The following is a 22,427-nucleotide window of genomic DNA, read 5'->3' as shown; positions in this document are numbered from 1 at the left end:
GAATATCCCATCTTTCTTTAACACCTTCATTAGAAAAAATCACAAGATCCTATCATATGCCTTGGACATATCTAGTTTAATAAGAAAATTACTAGGCTTTCCTCTCTTCCTGATATCATAAACAATTTTCTAAGTTAGTAAAATATTCTCAATAATACTTCTACCCTTTACAAAATCTGACTAGTTAGGAGATACCAATCAAGGTAGCAAACCTTCAATCCTATTATGCATCAATCTAGAGATGATCTTATTGATGAACTTACTCAAATTAATAGGCCTCAAATCAGTGAACTCATGCACCCACTCCTTCTTAAGAAACAAGACCAAGTTAGCATGAATGATCAATTCAGGCGGAGTGTTACCCTTGAAGAAATCAATAACCATCCTAAGAACATCACCTCCCACTATCTCCCAACAACTTTGATAAAATCTTCTGTGAGCCCATAAGGACCACTACCACTATATTCATCTAATTCAAAAATAGCTCTTTTAACTTCATTGAATCTACAAGGATGAACATTTTCTTCATTAGATATGACTTCAGGAATATATCTAAGTAGTTTAATAGAGTCTGCTTTTGCCTCTTGAGGAAATTGTTCTTGAAAAAATGACACTGACTCAGAGGCAATATTAGTACATTCTCAAGCCAATCTCCTTGTCATTCCTTGATATTTCTGTTTCAATTTTCTATCCAATCATACCCTGGTTTTTGCTGCCAAATGAAGATACTCCTTATATTCTGCTTGTGGTATTTGCAACACCTCTATATTAACCATAGAAGGTTCTTCTTCAAATAACATCTCTTTGATTTTCACAATGTCCTCCCTACTAAGAAGTTGCTTAAAAATATCTCCATACACTTCTCTGCTCCATCTTATTAGGGCAACTTTTACTCTTTTAATATTCTCTTTGAGATCCAATTTAGTATAACCACTTCTGAAGAGGTATCGTTCTCTGTCAAAAACATCAAAAACCTGAAATGTTTTCTATGTCTAACCACATAGGTTTCACAATGCAGCAGCATAGGATCCTGTCTTTGGCAGATATGATTTACCAAGCTTTCAAAGCTGCAATCTTTCCAAGCTCTCTCATTCCACCAAGTGAAAGGACTTCTTTTAAAATTCACTTATTATAAGTCACAAGATAAGATACAAGTCTCAAAATCTTCATAATCAGCCGCAAGAACGGGTAAGCCACCTTAGAATTCAAAACCACATTAAAATCACCCCCCAATCAGCCACGGCTCACTAATTATTGTTACAACTTGATCAACATCTTCCCACAACTGTAATCTGTCATTTACATTTCATTTAGCATAAACCAAAGTAACAAAAAATATGACTTTGATTAGCCTGTGCTAACATGATAGTTAAGTGTTGCTCTATATCATTATCACTGTAATATCAATATCATGATTTGCAAAGAGACAAATCTTTCAAGAACAGTTTGCACTAACAGTAGGCATCTTTAATCTTTTCTTGTATCTGTTAATTTCACTGACATTTTGAAAAGGTTCTACCATCCAATAAATAAAAACTTATGTAGAATTTGAACCCTTTGAAACGCTTGTTAGGACTTCACTGATCTAATATTTCATATTAAAGATTTCATATTTCTGTGAAATGAATTTACTTTTCTTTGGATGAACCCTCATAGCTCGACACTGCTCCCAATTACCTTGCTTTTTTCCTTTTGTTGCAGAGTTCGATAATCTAGGTGATAAATCTCCTTCTAATGCAATGTTGTCAAGGACATCTTCAGGTCTGTCTATTTCATGATTACCCTTTTTGCTTTGATTTGAATCTGTATCACCACAGTTGTATCTGATATTATGAGTCACAAATATCATGCAGAACCTTGTTAGGAGATTCCACTTCGTATACTCGAATTGCATAAACTTATATCACCTCAGGAACCTCCACTATTGCAAGATGATTATATTCTTGGAACTGTTGCACATGAGGGATATTGTTGCTATTTTCCTTTGTCTCTTCTATCTATAGGTAATCCATAGTCATCTCCTCAGTAACCTTTTGGTTATTACTGGCCTAATTTTTTATACCTACTACATTCTCTTAAACTATTTTTTGATTGCGAATAATGATGGACTACTGCTTCTTGCTGATTTTGTTGATTAGGACCAAAGGATTTAGACACATAGTCATAGCGAATATCCACTATGGTAGAAAATACTTCATAAAAAAAACCTTGTATTACCTATCCCTGCACTGCTAACCGCTACATTACTCATCCCTTCATTACTATTCTTTATTAATCTTTGTTCTAAACGAGCCCTTATTGGGCTGAATTATCGTTTTTTGTAGTTTGTATTATAGTTTTTCTGCGAGCAAATACTGTACTTTTCTACACTACTTCATTATCGGGTATTTTTGTTCAAATTTACCCATTTTTCATAGGCGGTGCAAAATACCTTCAAAAAGCAAAACAACATAATCTATACTAAAAAAATGCATTAAGGATATGCAAAATCTGTGATATAAAAATGTCATAATTTAATGGCACATCAATACCTTCAATTTAATCTTCTATTGGTACTCAAGAAAGTAAAATTAATACTAGTATCAATTCAAGAATGACTACGTTGGTACAATCTATTAATCTACAAACAAGTGACTTATTTAATGTTAACCTCATAATTCAAAATGAAAATGCAAAAGTGTTTAAACTATCAATCATTTAATGAATCTCAAGTCACAAATGATGACAAGATGTTACTAGAAACTAGATGTGAAAATATACAAGAAATCGAGAAACTTATGTTGTCACAAGTTTCATGTTATTTATATGCTCTCACTACAAAAAGAAGTCCCCAACCTCAAAGATCATATGATAATCAAAATATAGGAAATAAAGAAAATAACTCACACACCCTAAAAATGTCAAGTGTCCTAAGTATTATGTCATAAATTTTCCTTATTTTATTTTTTTTTAATTGAAGAAATACTTAATTTTTGATCTCCAATGACTTTGTGAGCTTATAATGTCTTTCTGATATGCTCATAGGGCGAACTACTAAGCGAGCAAGCCTGTGAACCTCCTTCTCTAGTTCTTTTATTTCTTACTTAGCATGTGCTACACTTCCCATAGATAGTCTGCTCAGAGCATTTGCTACTAAATTGGCCTTACCTCGATGGTAATGCACACTCATATCATAATCTTTGAGGAACTCAAACCATCTCCTCTGGCGAAGATTCAATTCTTTCTGGGTGAACACATACTGAAGTCTCTGATGGTCAATAAACACATACGTGAACACCATACAAGCAATGTCTCCAAATATTAAGTGCAAACACCACTGAAGCAAGTTCAAGGTCATGAGTTGGGTATTTCTTCTCATGCACCTTAATTTTTCAGGAAGCATAAACTATAGTCTTACCTCGCTGCATCAACAAATAACCTAGGCCAACTATGGATGCATCACAATAGATCATATAACCATTTGAACCCTCTCGTAAACTCAAAATAGGAGTTGTAGTCAACCTAGTTTTTAGTTCTTGTAAGCTTTTGTCACAATCATCTAACCACTAAAATTTGACCGTTTTCTAAGTTAACTTAGTCAATGGAGAGACTATGGATGAAAATCCTTCCACAAATCTTCTATGATAAACAACTAAACCTAAGAAACTTGTGATATAGAAGAGGTAGGTATGAGCCATTTCACTACTTTTATTTTCTGAGAATCCACTCATATCCCTTTGCTAGACAGATTATGCCCAAGGAAAGCAACTGACTGCAACCAAAACTCGCACTTGCTAAATTTAGCAAATAAATGATGATCTTTGAGAGTTTACAGAACCACCCTCAAATGATTCACATGTTCTTCCTCATTCCTAGAGTAAATGAGGATATTATAAATAAAAACGATAACAAACAAGTCCAGATGCTGCTTTAACACTCTGTTCATCAAATCCATGGATGTTGCAGGAGCATTAGTTAGTCCAAATGATATAGTACATATTCATAATGACCATACTAAGTTCTAAAAATTGATTTTAGGATGTCACTATTTCTGACTCTAATTTAATGATAATCAGATCTGAGGTCTATCTTTGAGAAATATCTAACACCTTGAAGTTAGTCAAACAAGTCATCAATCCTGGGAATGGGATACTTATTCATAACTTTGACTTTATTCAACTACCTATAGTCAATGCACATTTTATGTGAACCATATTTCTTCTTCACAAACAACATTGGTGCACCCAATGGGGAATACTAGGTTTGATGAAGCCTTTATTTAGAAGATATTTCAACTACTCTTCAGTTCCTTAAGCTCAGCTAGAACCATTCTCTAAAGAGGAATAGAAATAGGCTGGTGATTGGAAGAATATCAATTCCAAATTCCATTTCCCTTTTTGGGAGGAACTTTGGAAGATATTCTAGTTTACTTCTAGAAACTCATTAACTACTAGGATTGACTCAAGAGTTGGGGTTTCGGTGCTAGAATCCTAAATCCAAACTAGATGATAGAGACAATACTTAGAGATCATATTTCTAGCCTTAAGGTAAGAAATGAATTGACCCATAAGCTCTAAGCTACTAAACTTCTATTCAAAAACTTTTTCATCTAAAACTGAAAATAAACAATCCTAGTTCTACAATTTACTGAGGCATAACATGAAAATAACCAATCCACCCCTAGATTGAAATCGAAGTTTACCATTTCTAACTCTACAAGATTTGTTGTGTTGCATTTATGAGAGAGTGTCAATGGTAAATTTGTGTGTACTCGTCTAACTATAACTTGGTCATTATCTAGAATAGAGACATAGAAGGGTTTTGATAGAGTTTTGGGACTAATATCAAAGTTGATTAATATATATGGAGTAACGAAGGAAAGAGTATCCTATAGATATAACAAAGCATAAACATCAGGATTAAAGACTCGTAATGTACTATTAAATACATCAGAAGAACCTTCTTCATCATGGTGAGTCTGAAGAGCATGGAACGTATTCTGGCACTGGCGCAACCTGTAACAAATGAGTTACCCTTCTGAGTTTGAGCGACTTGTTGGTACTGTTGAATTTGTAAATTAAGCTCTACCATTATTTCCTCTTTGAAATTATTTAGAAGGGACGTCCTTCAACTTGTGACCAGGCTGACTACACCCATATCATCATTCTTTTCTTGCAAGTCACTCACCTCGATGTTTCATACCACACTTTGGGCAAGTTAGGTAGGTTTTGGTACATGAAACACTTCCTTGAGACTTAGAGACTGATGCCCTACCTTTATGGTCATGCCTGAACTTGGAGGATGAAACATTAGCTAATAGAGGTTGGGGCTGAAAGTTTTTTCTTACCTTGAGAGAGATTTCCACCACCCGATTTCTACTAAGAATACTCACACTTCCCATTGTTCTCTTTAGACTTCTCCCTAAGCTTATCTCCCTCAACCTATTGAGCGTGAGTCATGAGACTACGGATGTTCATGTTTTCCAGCAACATAGCATTGTACTCTGTTTTCACTAGGTCTTACACTCCATATAGAAATTTATTCATATAAGCCTTAGATTCAGCAACCATGAGAGGAACTTACCTGGAGAGTTGAGTAAACTTAAGTGTATACTCTTGGGCTGTTATGCTACCTTGCCTCAAGTTGATGATTTCCTGAGCTTTTCCCTCGGTTAGCTCTCTTGGGAAAAATCTATCCAAAAAGGTTTCACTAAAGCTTTCCCAAGTGATAAGAGGTGCACATGTACCGTTGTTCTGTTCCCATTGAGTATACCAGATATGAGCTACATCCTTAAGTTGGTAAGATGCCAACTCAACCCGATCCTGCATCACTTCAAAGATATTCTTGAACTCATCTTTGAAGTTTTAGGGCTCCCCACCAATATGTGATCCTATGAACTTGGACGAGTTTATCCTAATAAAATCTCTCAATCTAGCTGCAACTGACCCAACTATTGTATTCGCCATAACTGAAACCTGTTGATTGTTTTAGCTGGTCACACTCTGAGGCAACATCATAGTATTCTGAAATTCTGCATTCAAAAGTTCTTGATCTGGGAATGGAGGAGCTGCATTTGCATTTCTCTAATTCGTATTCTTGGCGTTATCTCTATGAGGAGGCATGATCTGAAATATAGAACATCAACTTAGAATTGAATTAGATCATACCTTACGCACGACAAGAGTAATAAGAAGGTGATGATTTTTCTAGGACATCCTAGGACTCTTGAACTTAGTGTTGTGATACCAAGTTTGTCATGCTCTAAAGCTACCTTAGGACGTTGACACGGGACCTTGGATAATGGGTGACCCCAAGCTAACCCTACTGGCATAACATAAGCATACTAATAAGGGAAAAGGGTCAAAAGTACCCTTGGACTATTTGAAAAGGTTTTAAAATATCCTTCATTCACCTATTGGATTAAAAATACCCCTTCATCCACTTATTTTGTCCACAATTACCCTTAAAAGTAACAATCTTTTATTTTTTAATTATTATTATTATTATTAATTATTATGTGGCCTCTTACTATTGGATAAATTTGAATTTCAACACATCAAAGTTTTTCTACCCTTATGACTCATACCCACATTCTTTGATCCAAACCCAATTAAAAAAATTATCAAAAAAAATAAATTTTTAAATGAACTCTTACATTTTAATTTTGCAGATACTATAGCTAGAGAAAATCCAATAAAGAAACATAACCCTTCCCCCGACACATCCTACACTTTCAAAGAAGCACCAAAGAAACAAATTACTAAAGCAACAATCAGCCTCCACCCAAATTATAATACAATTACTAAACCGACAATCAACCTTCACCCAAAATTCCACTTCCTACGTTCCACACAACTCTTCACTGAAAATAGGTTTTAAGGTTTGAAGGGGAGAGAAGATATAAAGGTCTTTTAATTTTGATGAGTTTTTTAATTTGGTTTTTGTCAAAGAATATGAATTTGGGCCAAATAGGTGGAGAAAATTTTGGTGGGTTGAAATTTAAATTTATCTAATGGAAAGATGCCACATAATAATTAATAATACAAAAAAAAAAAAATTGTTAGTATTAAGGGTAATTGCGAACCAAAAGATGGATGGAGGGGTATTTTTAACCCAATAGGTGAATGAAGGGTAATTTTAAACTTTTTCAAATAGTCCAAGGGTATTTTTGACCCTTTTCTTCACTAATAATAATAAACTGATGCGCGAGCTAAAAATCATCAAAATGAAAGTGATGGAGAATACCAATCGTAAAACTAAATATATGAAATCTGATGGATTAATGCAAAAGAAATACCAAACTCAAATAATAAGCTGAATCTTGCTATGTATGAAAGTGCTCTCTGACTGACTGGAAGTGTTGGGACATGCCCCAAGTAAATCTTGCAAAACTGAAACTAAAAATACAGAAATAACATGACTGTTATCCTCGAAGAATGAGGACTCACCACTGATGCTTCTGAGCTAGAGATCGAGAACCGATTTATGCATGATCTTGATGTTGGGAACCTAAACCTACATCATGAGAAGATGTAGTGCAGAGTATGCATAAGTTCTTGAAAAGTACTCAACATCCGGGATAGAGTAAAATTGAAATAACATATAATTGAATAGAGCAATAAAGTAATGATATAATTTGAACATGATAAAGATATTGAATAATAAACTATCTGGATGCAATGACCAAATTTATCACATGCTGAAATTGAATACTGACAGTATAAAGAATGGCCAATAAACTTGAGACTAACTAAACTATGTATAAAATAAAATGGTAAATAAAATAGTCTAACTGAATTATGGAGCCACTAATAACCGATAATAAAACCACATGAGATACATGTGGATTCTTATGTATACGCCCTATAGAGAGGACCCAATATAACCTGCCAAAGGTATAGAGGCATGAATGACATGATCACTAAATGATGCCCACAGAGGAGACTTATAACCTACGTGGCTCGTAGTTCTGGGGCTATGTGGGTGACTGACCCTAGTCCAACTCGGTATTATGCTACTCCCAAATGATTAAGTGATTAACATATTATGAGTGAATTTCTATAATATACTAGACAACTCAAAAACAATATGCAAACTGAGAATGCAACATTATTAAACCCATAATGACACATTCAGAACTAAGGCATGTATATTCGAATAGTTGAAATATCTAACCTAGCATGTGTAATTCAAGAACTAAAGAAATACATAGCTAGGGTTCTGAGATTCATGCAAGAAATGAAGTAATTACTTGGTAGTCTCATTTGGAACATGTAAATAACTAATTCATGATAATATGAAGTTCTAGAAACCCTAGGTCTAGTTTAATAACGGAATCAAGAATCTAACTAATTTCAAGGACCTAATGAGAGAAAGAAACCCACTAGTGAAATCCCGCATACCTCTTGAGCAATTCCACATAGATTTTAATTTTGGGGCTTGGACTGATGGAATCCTGTTGCGTTCTTGAACTAGGGTTCTTGACTTCTTTCTCCTCTTACGCTCTAATTTTTCTATGTTTAGACGAATGATTTTTTCTTATGTAAATTCTTGTTATGTTTCTAGGCTAAAACTAACAAAACCATGTAGTTTAGGGTTAAAACGGCGCGGTTTAAGAGTCCATTGACCAAAAGACCTCTAACTTAATTTATGTCGGGGTCACCAACAGAAGGTATTAATATATTGTCAATTAATTGATGGTCCATGCTGTTCAACCGTCTATCATGACTGTGGCTGGTTTCTGGGGGGCTTAACCTACTAACCTAGACCAGAAATCGTGGCTTGGCCTACAGACTGTAGGTTTTATTGTGGGTCGACAGTTAGCCACTTTGTTTTGGGCTGGTTCTAGGGGCATTGATCCACGGACCGTGGCTTAGACTACAATCCATAGGTCCGGCTGTGAGTCAACACTTAACAAAAATTTCTGGATTTGCTGAGGAAGGATTGCAGGTGGTGAACCATGGATCTACAGGATGGACTGTCCGTGGATTGTGATCGGAGTTTCCACTTGCAACACCTGAATTGTGCAATCTGCTAATTCTAGCATACAGGGTGTTACAAAGGTGACAGTAGAAGTTTTTCGCAACCACACAAATTTTTTATGCTGGCTCTATTTTTCATTTTCTGCAAGTTGCATAAATTTTATTTTAAAATTTTTTTGCAGTGCTACAACATCGCTGCCAACTCAATTTTTTTTATGCTAGCTCTGTTTTTAAAATTTCTGTACTACCAAAAAATTGCAGCTAGCTACTCAACTTTTTATGCTATCTCAATTTAAAATTTCTGCATTGCAGAAAAATTTCAACGAGTTGCTCAATTTATTTATGCTAGCTCTGATTTAAAAATTAAGCACTAAAACAACATTGCAGCCAACAACTTAATTTTTGTATGTCCTCAGTTTAGAACTGCTCAATTTTACCTTTTTTTTCCGGCTAGTATATGTATTGGACATGTTACTAAACTGCTTCTTGCAGGTTCTCTACATGTACGTAAAACATTTACTCATTTTCACTCAAATACTCCCAACTATCTGCCCTTTGTGGATTTTCACTATGAAACAACACATACAATAGTAGAATTTAAAAGTGTTATTGAAGATGTTATACCAAATATGACCTCGTCTAGGTTATTATGTGCTAAGAACTCATAGACTACGAATTTTTATGCTCCATTAATGCAGTATCCCAACAACTTGGTTAGGTTACGATGCTCTAGATTTCCTATTAACTTGACTTCATTCTCAAACTCTGTAAAATCCTTAACGTTAAGTCACTTCATGATTCTTCATCGCTATTTCTATTATATTCCCTAGGACACCCAATATATATTATGTATCATTAGTTTATTAGTTATGTTATGTACTTACTGTAAATATGCATTTGCATGCTTGTTGAAAAGAGATAATAACCTTATAAACATTGTCAAAGCCACCATTCCCTATCTTATATGCTTGCGAGAAATTGTTAGTGGATCCAACTAGATCGCTAGAATCATATGCAATAACATTAGTGCTCTTCAACATAGCTCCTTGGGAATTTATCGGTTGATTAATTTCAAGTTCATCTGCTCCGATAAAGATAAGCAAATTTAGTAGAAATTAGTGGGTGTGAACCATACCTTAGAATGAGTATTAGGCTAGCTATCTTACTTAGGTCAGATGCGTGTTAAATAATAGTGTTCTAGAGAAACTAAGCTTAGGATGTAATGAAGAACTATGAAAATAATAAAATAGCAACGCAGCGTGATTCTTTTACCTAGCACCTTTGTGCTCATTTAGTATAGAACCCCGATAGTTATAAGCAAGATAATAAGTAGTGCCAACTCTAATATTAAACAAGAAAAAATTGTCCACTCCTCTTTCCATCCTCAATCGAAAAAGGTGCATCTGTCCATAAGAAAGTTAAAGGTTTTAGTTGTTTCTTACTCATAAAATTAGGCTTCAACTTTGACAGATAAACTTTATAGGTATGTATAGAGGTACTTTCTTATTTTATTAAATATTTTGTGATAAGAATAACTAGATGCATGCCGGTTGGTTTCAACTTATCCTATATTGTGTAGCAGTTATATGAAAACATACAATCTAATGCTTCAAACATCAAATGTTATTATATAAATCTACAATGAACAACTAAATCAAACACTAATATGAGAATTCTATTAATTGATGTTTTTGTTCAAACTATCAAACCTACACAATAATTGACTACTTCAACCTTCAAATGTCATTCATGCACACATTGTTTTGCACAATATTAAGAATAATTTAAGCATTGAATCTGTTGTGGTGTCACAAGCAAGCATTTATTTTTACCTAGTTTTCCAAGTGTCATTTTTATAAAAGTTTTGTTCCTAGATATTTGTAATGTCTCATATAAAGTAAATCTCCCAACCAAACGACACATTTGCTTCTATTATGTTAATATTGATGTTAGTATAAGCCATACCCGATCTTTGCAGTAGCGCACAAATTGTTGTTTTCAAAATTTATGCACTACTACATCATTGCAACCAATTGTTGTGTTTTACCGTTTGCTTCCAACAAGCTGGACTAACAAAGTAGCCGGCAACAAACGGTAAAATAGAGCAATGAGAAAACACAACAAGTTCTTTTAATGTTGCAGTAGTTTATATACTTTATATACAAATTTTGTGCATGGCTGCAAAGATCATGTATGACTTGTAATAACATCAATGTAAATGAAATTGGAAGCAAATGTGTCATTTTGTTGGTAGATTTACTTTGATATGAGACCTTTGTAGATGTCTGCGAACAACATTTTTATACGAATGAGACTTGAAAAACTAGGTAAAAATGATTGCTTGCTTCTAACACAACAATTGATTCAATGTATAAATTATTCTGAATATGGTTTAACAATGTGTGCATGCATGACAATTTTAAGAGTTAAGAAGTTAATTGTTTTGCATATTTTATTATTTGCACAGAAATATCAACAAATTTAATTTCCATTGTAGTGTTTCATTATGTGGTTCATTGCAGGTTCATATCGAAACGTTAGATGTTTGAAGCAATAGATGAAATGTTGTCATATAACCGTTGTACATTCTAGCAGAAGATGAAACCAACATGCATGTATCTAGTCATCTTCATTGAAAATTCTTTAACAAAATAAGCAAACTACTTTAGAAATTCCTAAAACGTTTATCAATTAAAGATGAAGCCTAATTTTTATGAATAAGAAAAAAATAATACTTTTAGCTTTCTTTTGGACAAATGCACATGTTTCTGTCTGCAGAAGGAAAGAGGAATCAGCAGTTTTTGCTTATTTAATCTTAGTGTTGGCATATCCTAGTATCTTGCTTATAACTGTTGGGGTTCTATATCCAATGAGGACAAAGGTGCTATGTAAGAAGAATCACCTTGCCTACTATTTATTATTTTCATTGTTCTTCACTAGAGACTAAGCTTACCTTCACGAGAGCATTATTATTTAGCAAACACATAAACTAAGTTACATACCTAGCCTAATACTCAAATTAAGGCATGGGTTCACATTCACTATTTTTTGATTAATTTACTTTTTCAAAAGAATAGCTTTTTGTGAGTAGATGAACTATAAATCAATTAGCCGATAAATTATCAAAGAACTTTATTATAGGGCACAAATGTCATTGCATATAATTCCTGTGATGTAGTTTCATCCACTAACAATTTCTCGCTGGCTAATAAGACAGGGCATGATGGCTTTGACAATGTTTACAAGGTTATTATTTCTTTTCAACAAGCATGAAAATGCATATTTACTTTAACTAAGATGCCATGATTAATACCCAAATGATACGAAATATCTGTAGGATGTAGTAGAGAATGGAGAAGAAATAAAAGTGAAGATGTCACGCCCTGAGGTTACTCCCTTGACGTGATGACGGGACCTAGTATCACGAGTGACCTTATGCTAACGCTAAGTTGGTATTTCATAAGAGAAACTTAATATATCTATGAAAGATAAACAAAAAAGCTAAATCATGAGATAATTTATGATGCAGAATACCCAAAACCGGCCTGAACATACAAAAATACTAAATAAGAGTTAACGATACAAGACTATAACCCAAAACTAAAGTTGAATTTAACTATGATAGAAACACATCTAATTGAACCGAGTTTCTAGGACATGTCCTAGCTAACCCTAGCAAAACTGAAACTGATATGAAAGATTAAATCTAAAAACATCTCTATTATCCTTGAAGTATGAGGACTCACCACTGATACTATTGAATATAGATTGTGAATCGATCTAGGTGTGATCTGAATTTTGAGGTTTAAAGCTACATCATGAAAATTTGTAGCTTAGAGTAGCGTCTGTACTTTGAAGGGTCTGAGCATGCATGATAGGAAAAAGGCTAAACAATCTATATAAGCTGGACAAAATATAACCGAGCAAATGATATAATTTGAACATGATGGAAATACTGAAAAGATTTGAATTGAGAGAAATGACTAAGTACATAAATCGTGAGACTGAATAATACAACATAAATGAAAACCTGATCCGATGCAATAGAGTCACACTGTGGGACATACTACTAAATGATATAACACCACGTGAGATATACATAGAGTCTGATGTATACACCCTAAAAAGGGGACAAAATATACCTTTCCGTGGATATAAAGGCATGACTGTCGTGACCACTAAATATGATGCCCATAGAGGGGGCTTATAAACCTATGAGGACAGGATGTTTTAGGACTATACGGGTACATTGAACCCTTTTTTTATAACTAGGTAAGTCTACTCCAAACTATATATGTATATGACTCATTATTACTAAAATACTAAAATGTTGAATGGCTCAATATAATGTCATGCTAAATTTGAAAATGTAATTATGTACTAATTAGTGTGACATTCGAAAACTGAAGTATGCATATTTCTTTAACTAACCTAGAAGGTGTAATTCATTAACTAAAAAGATTATCAAGGGTTTTGAGTATCACATATTGAACTAAGGAATGATTCCACGAAAATATACTAATATGATTAGGAATATTCGAACAGCTATATCCAAGGTTTTAGAAACCCTAGGTCTAAGAAAGATATGTGAATCAAGATTTTGACTCAATTCTAAGGACCTAATGAATTAAAGGAATCCATGAATGAAATATAACATACCAGTGACAAAATCTACGGAGAAATCCTTTAATTTCGGACAGAAACTTGAACAAAACTTGATGGTTCTTCTTGGGAAAATTAGGGTCGCTTTCTTCTTATTTGCTCTAATTTTGAAAGATTTTTGTGAATAGAGAATTTCTTAATATTCGGACTAAGTTACTAGGTTTACACAGAGTAAAATGACATATTTAAAGTGTCCAATGGATCGGGAGAAAGACCAAAATGTCCTAGTTAAAAATATGACACGGGCTTCCGTAAAACCAATAACGGACCGTTAAAAAGGATAGGACCTATCAAGCGGGTATTGATATATTTTCCAGTGACTAGTGGTCCTGGGACCTTCCCTGTACGGTCCACGACCATGTGAAGGATCACAAACCTGTGGTCTTTCACTTGGGCAATTTGGATAGAAACCTAATGACGCATCTTCACGAGCCTCACTATGGCCCGTCATCAAGACCACGACCTTTAGGGGGATGCGTGGTCTAATGGCTGGGCCTGGTATGTTCTCCTTGATTTACACGAGTCTTCCCAAAAATCTTAGGGTGGTCCACGACTATGAAGGACTTCTTGGTCCACCACTTTAAGTTGCTCAATTTTCTTTATGATTTCTCTTTTTTAAAATTTCAGCACAATAGCAATATTGCAGGCAACTGCTCAATTTTTATACTCTCTGTTTTAAAATGTCTCCACTGCTGAAATATTCAGCCAGCTGCTCATTTCTATCATTTTTTTTCAAGCTACTATATGTATTGGCCATGTTACTGTACCTCTTTTAGTAGGATCTGGACATATATAGAAAATAGTTACTCAATTGCACTTGAATACTCCCAAATTTTTTATTTTGTGTCTTTTTAATATCAAAACAACAAATACAATAATAAAAAAAGAAGCATGTTATTTAAAATGTCAGACCAAATATGACTTTGTCTAGGCCATTATTCGCCGTGAACTCACACACTAGGAATTTTTCTAGTCTATTAATGAAGTATCCCAACAACTTGGTTAGGTTACGATGTTGTAGCTTTGCTATTAACTTGACTTCGTTCTCAAAATCAGTAAATCCTTAGCATGAAGTCAAATTTTGATTCTTCACTACTATTTCTATCCGTTCTCTAATACACCCTACATTATTATGTATCATTTAGGTATTAAGTCTTGTTGCATGATCTACCATAAATATGCATACTCATGCTTGTTGAAAAAAAAACCTTATAAACATTGACAAAGCCACAATGCCATCTTATTAGCGATCGAGAAATTGTTAATATTTCCAGTTACATCACCAGATTCATATGCAATGAAGTTGTCATAATAGATAAATATTCCATTTAACTTGGCTTGGAATCACATTTATGATCTTCAACTTTGGTTTTGCACAAGTAGACACTTAAACTTGTATAAAGTTGAACAAATAGACACACATGTCCTACATGTCATTCTATATTTCATTCTTTCTCCTATCCGGTATCCTACATGTATTGTGCCATGTAGGACTCATGTGTTTGTTTATTTAAAAGTTGGATAATTAAAATGCATGTATGTGCATTATGAAAGTTGGAGGTCAAAGTTAAAATTTGAAGTCAAGTTTGGTGTCCAATATATGTATTATGCCAATGATGTTAGTGCCCTGCGGCAAAGTTCCTTGAGAATTTGTCGCCTGATTGATATTTGATCAAATAAAGATGTTATTTTAACAAAGAAAATTAATTAGAAAATAATGGATGTGAATCATACCTTAATATGAGTATTAGAATAACTATCTTACTTAGCCATGTGTTAGCTAAAAAATACTGCTCTAGTGAAACTAAACTTAGTCTATAATGAATAAAAATGAAATAATAAAATAGCAACGCAAGGTGATTCTTTTTACCTAGCTCCTTTGTCCTCATTCAATGTAAAATCCCAATAGTTATAAAAAGATAGTAAATAGTGCCAACTCTGATATTAAAGAAGCAAAACTTGTCCATTCCTCTTTTTGCTTGCAGTCGAAAGAAGGTGTATTTATCCAGAAGAAGTTTAAAAATATTAGTTGTTTCTTGCTCATAAAATCACGCTTCAAATTTTGTAGATAAACTTTATGGAAATTTCTAGACATATTTGCTTATTCTGTTAAAGATTTTGCAATGAGAATAACTAGATGCATGCATGTTGGTTTCATGTTATGCTAGATTTTGTAGCAGTTATGTGACATGATTCAGTCTAATTTTTCAATAATCTAATGTTTCGATATAAATATACGATGAAACACTTAATCAAGCACTTATACATGAATTCTATTAATTGATTTTTTCTGTGAAAATACTCAAGCCTACACAATAATTAAGTACTTCAACCTTTTAATGTCATTCATGCACACATTGTTTTGCACCATATTAAGAATAATTTACGCACTGTATCAATTGTTGTGTCACAAGAAATCAATAACTTTTACCTAGTTTCCAAGTGCCATATGTATGAGAATGTTATTCCTAGATATATGTGAATATCTGATATCAAGTAAATCTCCCTACCAAATGATACCATATTCATTGATATTGATGTTAATATAAGTCATACAAGTAAATTGCCCCACCAAAATTATGTACTGCTGCAACATTGCAACCAATTGTTGTATTTTATTGTTTGCTTCCAACAAGTTATATTAATGAAGAAGCTAGCAACGGTACAATAGAGCAACGCTAAACATAACAGTTAGTGCATGAATGACACTTCAAGGTTGAAGTAGTTAAATGTTCTATAGGTTTGATTTTATAAACAAAACCATCAATGAATAGAATTTCAATATAAGTGCTTGATTAAGTTGTTCATCGCAAACTGTTATCGAAACATTAGATGTTTGAAGCAATAAATAGAATGTTGTCACATAACTTCTGCACAATTTAGCGTAAGATGAAATCAACATGCATGCATCTAGTTATTCTCATTGCAAATTCTTTCATATTATAAGCAAATACCTCTAGAAATTACAATAAAGTTTATCTTTCAAAGCTGAAGCCTAATTTTATGAGTAGGAAACAATTAATACTTTTAACTTTCTTACGGATAAACACACGTGTTTTCAGCTGCAGATGAAAAAACGGAGAGTTTTTTTGCCATTAATCTCAGAGTTAGAATTACGTACTATCTTTCTTATAGTTGTTGGTGTTCTGTATCAAATAAGGAAAAATTTTCTAGGTAAAATGAATTACCTTGCGCTAATATTTTATTATTTTCATTGTTCTTCATTACATACTAAGCTTAGTTCACAACAACACTATTATTTAGCAAACACATGACCTAAGTAAAATAGTTATTCGAATAATCATATTAAGGTATGGATTATACATCCATTATTTCTGATTAATTCGCTTTTTCAAAAGAATATCTTTAATTGAGGAGATGAACCAGAAACCAATCAACCAACAAATCCTTAAGGATCCTGATATCATTGCGTATGATTTTGGTGATATATAAATATTGAATAGGAGTTAATTACACTAACTATAACTCAAAACAAAAGTTGAATCTGACTATGTTCGAAAAAAGCTTCTAACTGACTAGAGGTGTGGGACATGTCTCTAACTAACCATAGCAAAACTCAAAAAAAATAAATTAAAGACTAAATCTGAAAACATGTGTATTGTCCTCAAAGTATAAGGACTCACAACTGAAACTACTGAATGTAGATTAGGAATTGATCTATGTGTTATTTTAATGTAGAGGGTCTCAACCTACATCATGAAAAGATGTAGCGCAGAGTATGCGTCAGCACTTGAAAGGTACTAAGCATGCACAATAGAAAAAGAACTAAACAAACACATAGTATGAACAAAGCATAACTAAGCAATGATATATTTCAACATGATGGAAATACTCAAAAATGTCAAAAACAACTTAGTTGAATGCAATTATCCAGTATATAATATGATGACATTGAATATTAAAATATAATTGAAGACTTGGTCAAATGCACTAGAGTCTTACTGTGGGAGATACTACTAACCGACATATAACCACATGAGTTAAACACGGAGTTTGATGTGTATGCTCCATCAAGAGGACCCAATATACCTTGACAAGGTATAAAGGCATGACCAGCAGTGATAACTAAATATGTTTCTAACAAAGGGGACTTATAAACCTAATGGGCACATAGTTATGGCACTATACAAGTATGCTGAATCCTAGTGTAACTTGGTGTTAAGTCTACTCCTAACTGAATATGTATATGAAACTAATATTGTAATACTGATATGTTGAATAACTGAAATACTACATGAAAACTCTGATATTATAACAATTATGCATTTATTGATGTGACACTTAAGAAATGAAGCATGTATATATCTGTTTAACGTACCTAGCATGTGTAATATATGAACTAAAAGAATATAAAAAACTAGGGTTCAAAATAATTTGCAAAGAACTAAGCAATGATTCCACAAAAACATGATAATCTAATTAGAAATATTCAAACAGCTAAATCATAACCAATGTTTAGGGTTTTAGCAACTTTAGGTATATGCAAGATATAGGAATCAAGATTCTGAATGAATTCTAAGGACCTAGTGGATGACAGGATTCCACCATTTAAATCCCATATACCCGGTCATGAAACCTACGAAGAAATACTTTGATTTAAGGCTGAAACTTGAAGGGAACCTTCTTGTTTCTCTCGGAAAAACTAGCCCCCCTTTCTTCTTCTTTGCTCTATGTTTGAATGATTTTGGTGAAATCGAGATTTTGGTAATGTGCTGACTATGTTACTGGGTTCAAATTTTTTAAGATGGCGTAGTGTAGTGATTAAAAGAGGTAGTATAGGTGTCCAACACATGGGGAAAAGGCCAAAATGACCCCACTTACAAATATGGCAGGGCCTTCCGTGGACCAAATGATGGACCCTCAAAGGGACAACGACATGTCAAGTGGGTTGAGGTCGGTTTTCTATTGACTAAAAGTCGTTGTCCCTTCCCTCTACAGTCAACTTCACACATCATGTGAATGATCATCGTGGGCCTTAACTTCATCTAGGGTCCTACTGGCGCAGCATTATGAGCCTCACCACGGCCTGTCATCAAGACCACGCCCCATGGTCTAATAGTTGGGCCTCGTAGGTTCTTCCAGAATTAACGAGCATTTCCATGGCGCTTGAGGTGGTCCATGACCCGTGAAGGGACCTCTTGTCTACCACTGTTAGCTAGTCATTTTTTTTAATGCTAGATATGTTTTAAAATTTAAGCACTACTGCAACATAACAACTAACTGCTCCATTTTTTAACCTCTATTTTAATATTTCTGCAATGCTGAAAATTTGTAGCTTGCTTTTTAGTTTTACCATTTGTTTCCAGCTACTGTATGTATTAGCCATGTTATTCTACCTTTTTTCAGGATCTAAACATGTACAAAAAATAGTTACTCAATTTCACTCAATAATCCCATATTTTTTTACACTTTTGAATATCAAAAACAACACAGACTAGCAAAAAAGAAGAATGTTATTTAAGATGTCATAGGAATTTTTCTGCTCCATTAATGAATTATCCCAAAAACTTTGTTAGTTTATGATGTTGTAGTTTTGCTATTAATGTGAATTTGTTTTCTAAATCATTAAATCCTTAGTGTGAAATCACGTCTTTATTTTTCACTACTATTTCTACCTCATTTTCTAGTACACCCTACATATGTTTTGTATCATTTGGATAATAATTTTGTTGTCTGTGATTCCATAAACATGGATTTTATGCTTGTTGAAAAGAAATAATAACCTTATAAACACTGCCAAACTCACAATGCCCTATTTTATTATCCAACGATAAATTAGTAGTGGTTGGAGCAAGATCACTGGAATCATATGCACTGACATTAGTGCCTTGCATCAAAACTCCTTCAGATTTTACTAACTGAATGATTTCAAGTTTATTTGCTCAGATAAAGATATTATTTTAAGAAAGCAAATTAATCAAAAAAATAATGGATCTGAACCATACCTTAATATGAGTGTTAGGCTAGCTATCTTACTGTCACGCCCGCTGTAGGCTCGGAGCCTACAACCTGGACGTGGGGCACACCCAATGATCATTGCTTGTCTTGAGTGAAACCTTGGCCTGGCTTGCTTAACTCAGTGGATGACTTAACTTAACTCAATTATGAAATAAGAACATTCTCAAAACAAATACTGAAAACATAATAGTTTGGCCGAAATGACGCTTAAATTCTCATAGCAAAGAATCTGTAATTTAAAGAAGAGACTCAACTGTCTATCTGTTTGTCCATTTGTCTATGAATACTCTATACTACTAATATTAATGTTGTGAAAAACCCTTCAACATTCTATAAGGAAATACTAAAAGCAATAAAGGGTCCTCCAGAAGCAAGGAGGCTTACCCCTAGCTCTGAATGCTCGAACTGGATCAACAAGGCACTGGGTGCTGATTCTCGTTTCCTGCGTATGCATCATGAAATGGTGCAGATCAACTGGTATCAGTACATTGTATGTACGAGTATGCTAGTTGAAATGACAAACAACTGCTAAGCTTGAAAGGAGTAAGAATGAACTTACCTTAACTCTACTTAACACAAGAACTCAAAAGCTAATATAAAATAATAAAGGCACATGAAATGATATATAAAGCTTGTAAAATAGTGTAACCACTTAGTTCATCAAAGGAAATATGCAATAAATAAACTCAACTTTACTTATATATGAAAATAATATAATTTATGTGGGAGATTCTCTAAACGAAAACCATCACTATGAGTCTAAGTGATAATAGAATGTTTTACCTCACCTTGACAAAGACCAATTTATACCTTGCCATAGATATAAGACCTTACGTAACTTAGTATATCCACTAGCTTAACTGACGTGATCATCTGAAAAGCATGACCCGTTAACACCCAGGATGGCTACATGGTTTACATGGGGACTTGAGTTAATTATAAACTCTTATCCCACATCGGTCTTCAATAATACTCCCAAAATATACTTGATCTCATATTTTTAGAATAAATTACTTTCTTTGGGTTAAGATAATTTTCTCAATCGCTTTAGCTTTACAAAACCTCTTATGGAATCAATGTTCTTCTTTCTTGTTCAAAAATCTTTTTGTAAGTCTTAGATCCCTTTAACTTAAATGTAAAAGCATTTATAAACTTTCTAGGGAATACTTAGTTACCTTGTATCTTTTGAGAAATGAACTCAACCCTTTACTCCTTGCTTAACTTGAAACTTTTGGTGTTGATCAACTCTTTAAGGAATACTTAGTCCCCTTATACTTTTTTTGAAAAAAAGACTTCAACCTTTTCTCTTTCTTAAACTCAAAACTTGATCCTTAAAAAGAAGTTAAAACACTTGAATAAGAATCTTGGGTGCTTTAAAAAACTTCACTTTAACTTACTTCATTGGCTTTGACTTAACTCCTTAACTTTTTGACTTTGATCCTAACTATCCTTGAATCGGATTATGGATTCGAAGATCATGATCTCATGTTTATGGAAGGTTTCATGATGTTTAAATGTACTTTAGAGTGTTAGAATCGACTAGGATTTAGGTACATCACTCAGGAACTTGTACAAAAAGATAGGGGAGAAATGAGAACTCTAGGTGACCCTGGCGGTGAGAGAGGCGCGGGGCACTAAAGCCTCACGGACAGAGGTTGTGTCTGGGGACTCTAGCTGTCACGGCGCGCCAAGCCATATAAGACAGAGGTTTACGTTAGGGGCTCTGGGAGGCGCAGCTCCCCAGGTCTTTTCAGACTGGATTTCTGACTTTTCTTCTCCGATTATCAATTCTAAACCTTCTAAACTCCCATGGATCTCACCCCCAAACACTTAAGATCACTAAAATCCTCAATACCCAATAGCTTAGACTCGTAAAACAACTCAGAAACACGAATCGAACAACCAAAGATATACTACAATTCAACTAAGAAGAATTCAATGGTTTTCATCAAGAACATCAATGTTAATCATTAAATCTACTCTAATTACGATGAATTAATCATATTGTTGTAGGGTGGAAGAACCCATCATATAAGATCTCACAAACCTCAATGAGGATCACCTCTGATGAATTCCACTAGCGAAACTTTAGCGTTCTTAAATAATTCTTGATCTTCCTCTTCTCTTCTCTTTTCTCCCCAAGACTTAAGTGTTCTCAACTTTTCTAAGAACTGAATTGGGACTTAGTTTTACCCCTAATCAACCCTTAAAATGAATTAGGAAATACTAGGGTGAAAAGACTACTTTACCCTTACTAAAATCCGAATTGGACTTTGTTCAGCCCAACTTTTGAAAGGATATCTCCCTCACACGACATTGAAAATGTGCAACCTCTGATCTGTTGGAAAGATATTCCCAAGAAATTTCCAACCATATAAAGATCTCACCCTAATCCTTCTTGAGCTGAGATTTATGGCCGTCTGAAAATGACCAAACCTCACATTTCAAAATTAGGGAATTTTCCATATTTCCCAATTTTTTTTCCAAAAAATGATTATTCTTTGTTTCTTAGATTACTATCAATTATTTCAAGTTACGAGACATAATCTCTCCCTGAGGAACATTCATTCTCAAATGAGAACTTTTTCCTTAAGCTAATGGTAGTAACATTATTTCATTACTCAACCAACATAAGTAAGTAATACATGCTTACACATAGTCTTATAAAGTTTTAAGAAGAGAATTTAGTACCTTTATATGCATTCTCTCCGGATTCAAAGGGATGTGGATATTTCCACTTCATATCCTCTTGATCTTCCTAAGTTGCATCCTCTAAAGGACCTTGACTGATGCAACTTCCTTTGTTCCTAAATTGCAAACTTGGCG

General features: G+C 33.8%; 1 long non-coding RNA gene across 1 annotated transcript in view; it reads left to right on the top strand.

The window, feature by feature from the left end:
* The window catches only part of LOC112941188 (uncharacterized), a 44,313-nt gene that overhangs the window by 3,916 nt on the left and 17,970 nt on the right, over positions 1-22,427 (top strand). The window contains exons 2-3 of the long non-coding RNA XR_011220297.1: positions 1,702-1,761; positions 1,854-2,003. This is a non-coding gene — a long non-coding RNA (uncharacterized lncRNA). The remainder of the gene's footprint in view (positions 1-1,701; positions 1,762-1,853; positions 2,004-22,427) is intronic.

This window comes from Solanum lycopersicum, chromosome 3, assembly GCF_036512215.1.
Source record: "Solanum lycopersicum chromosome 3, SLM_r2.1".
NCBI lineage: Eukaryota > Viridiplantae > Streptophyta > Magnoliopsida > Solanales > Solanaceae > Solanum > Solanum lycopersicum.
Note: the sequence above shows the minus strand (reverse complement) of the source record. Positions and strands in the feature narration are given on the sequence as shown.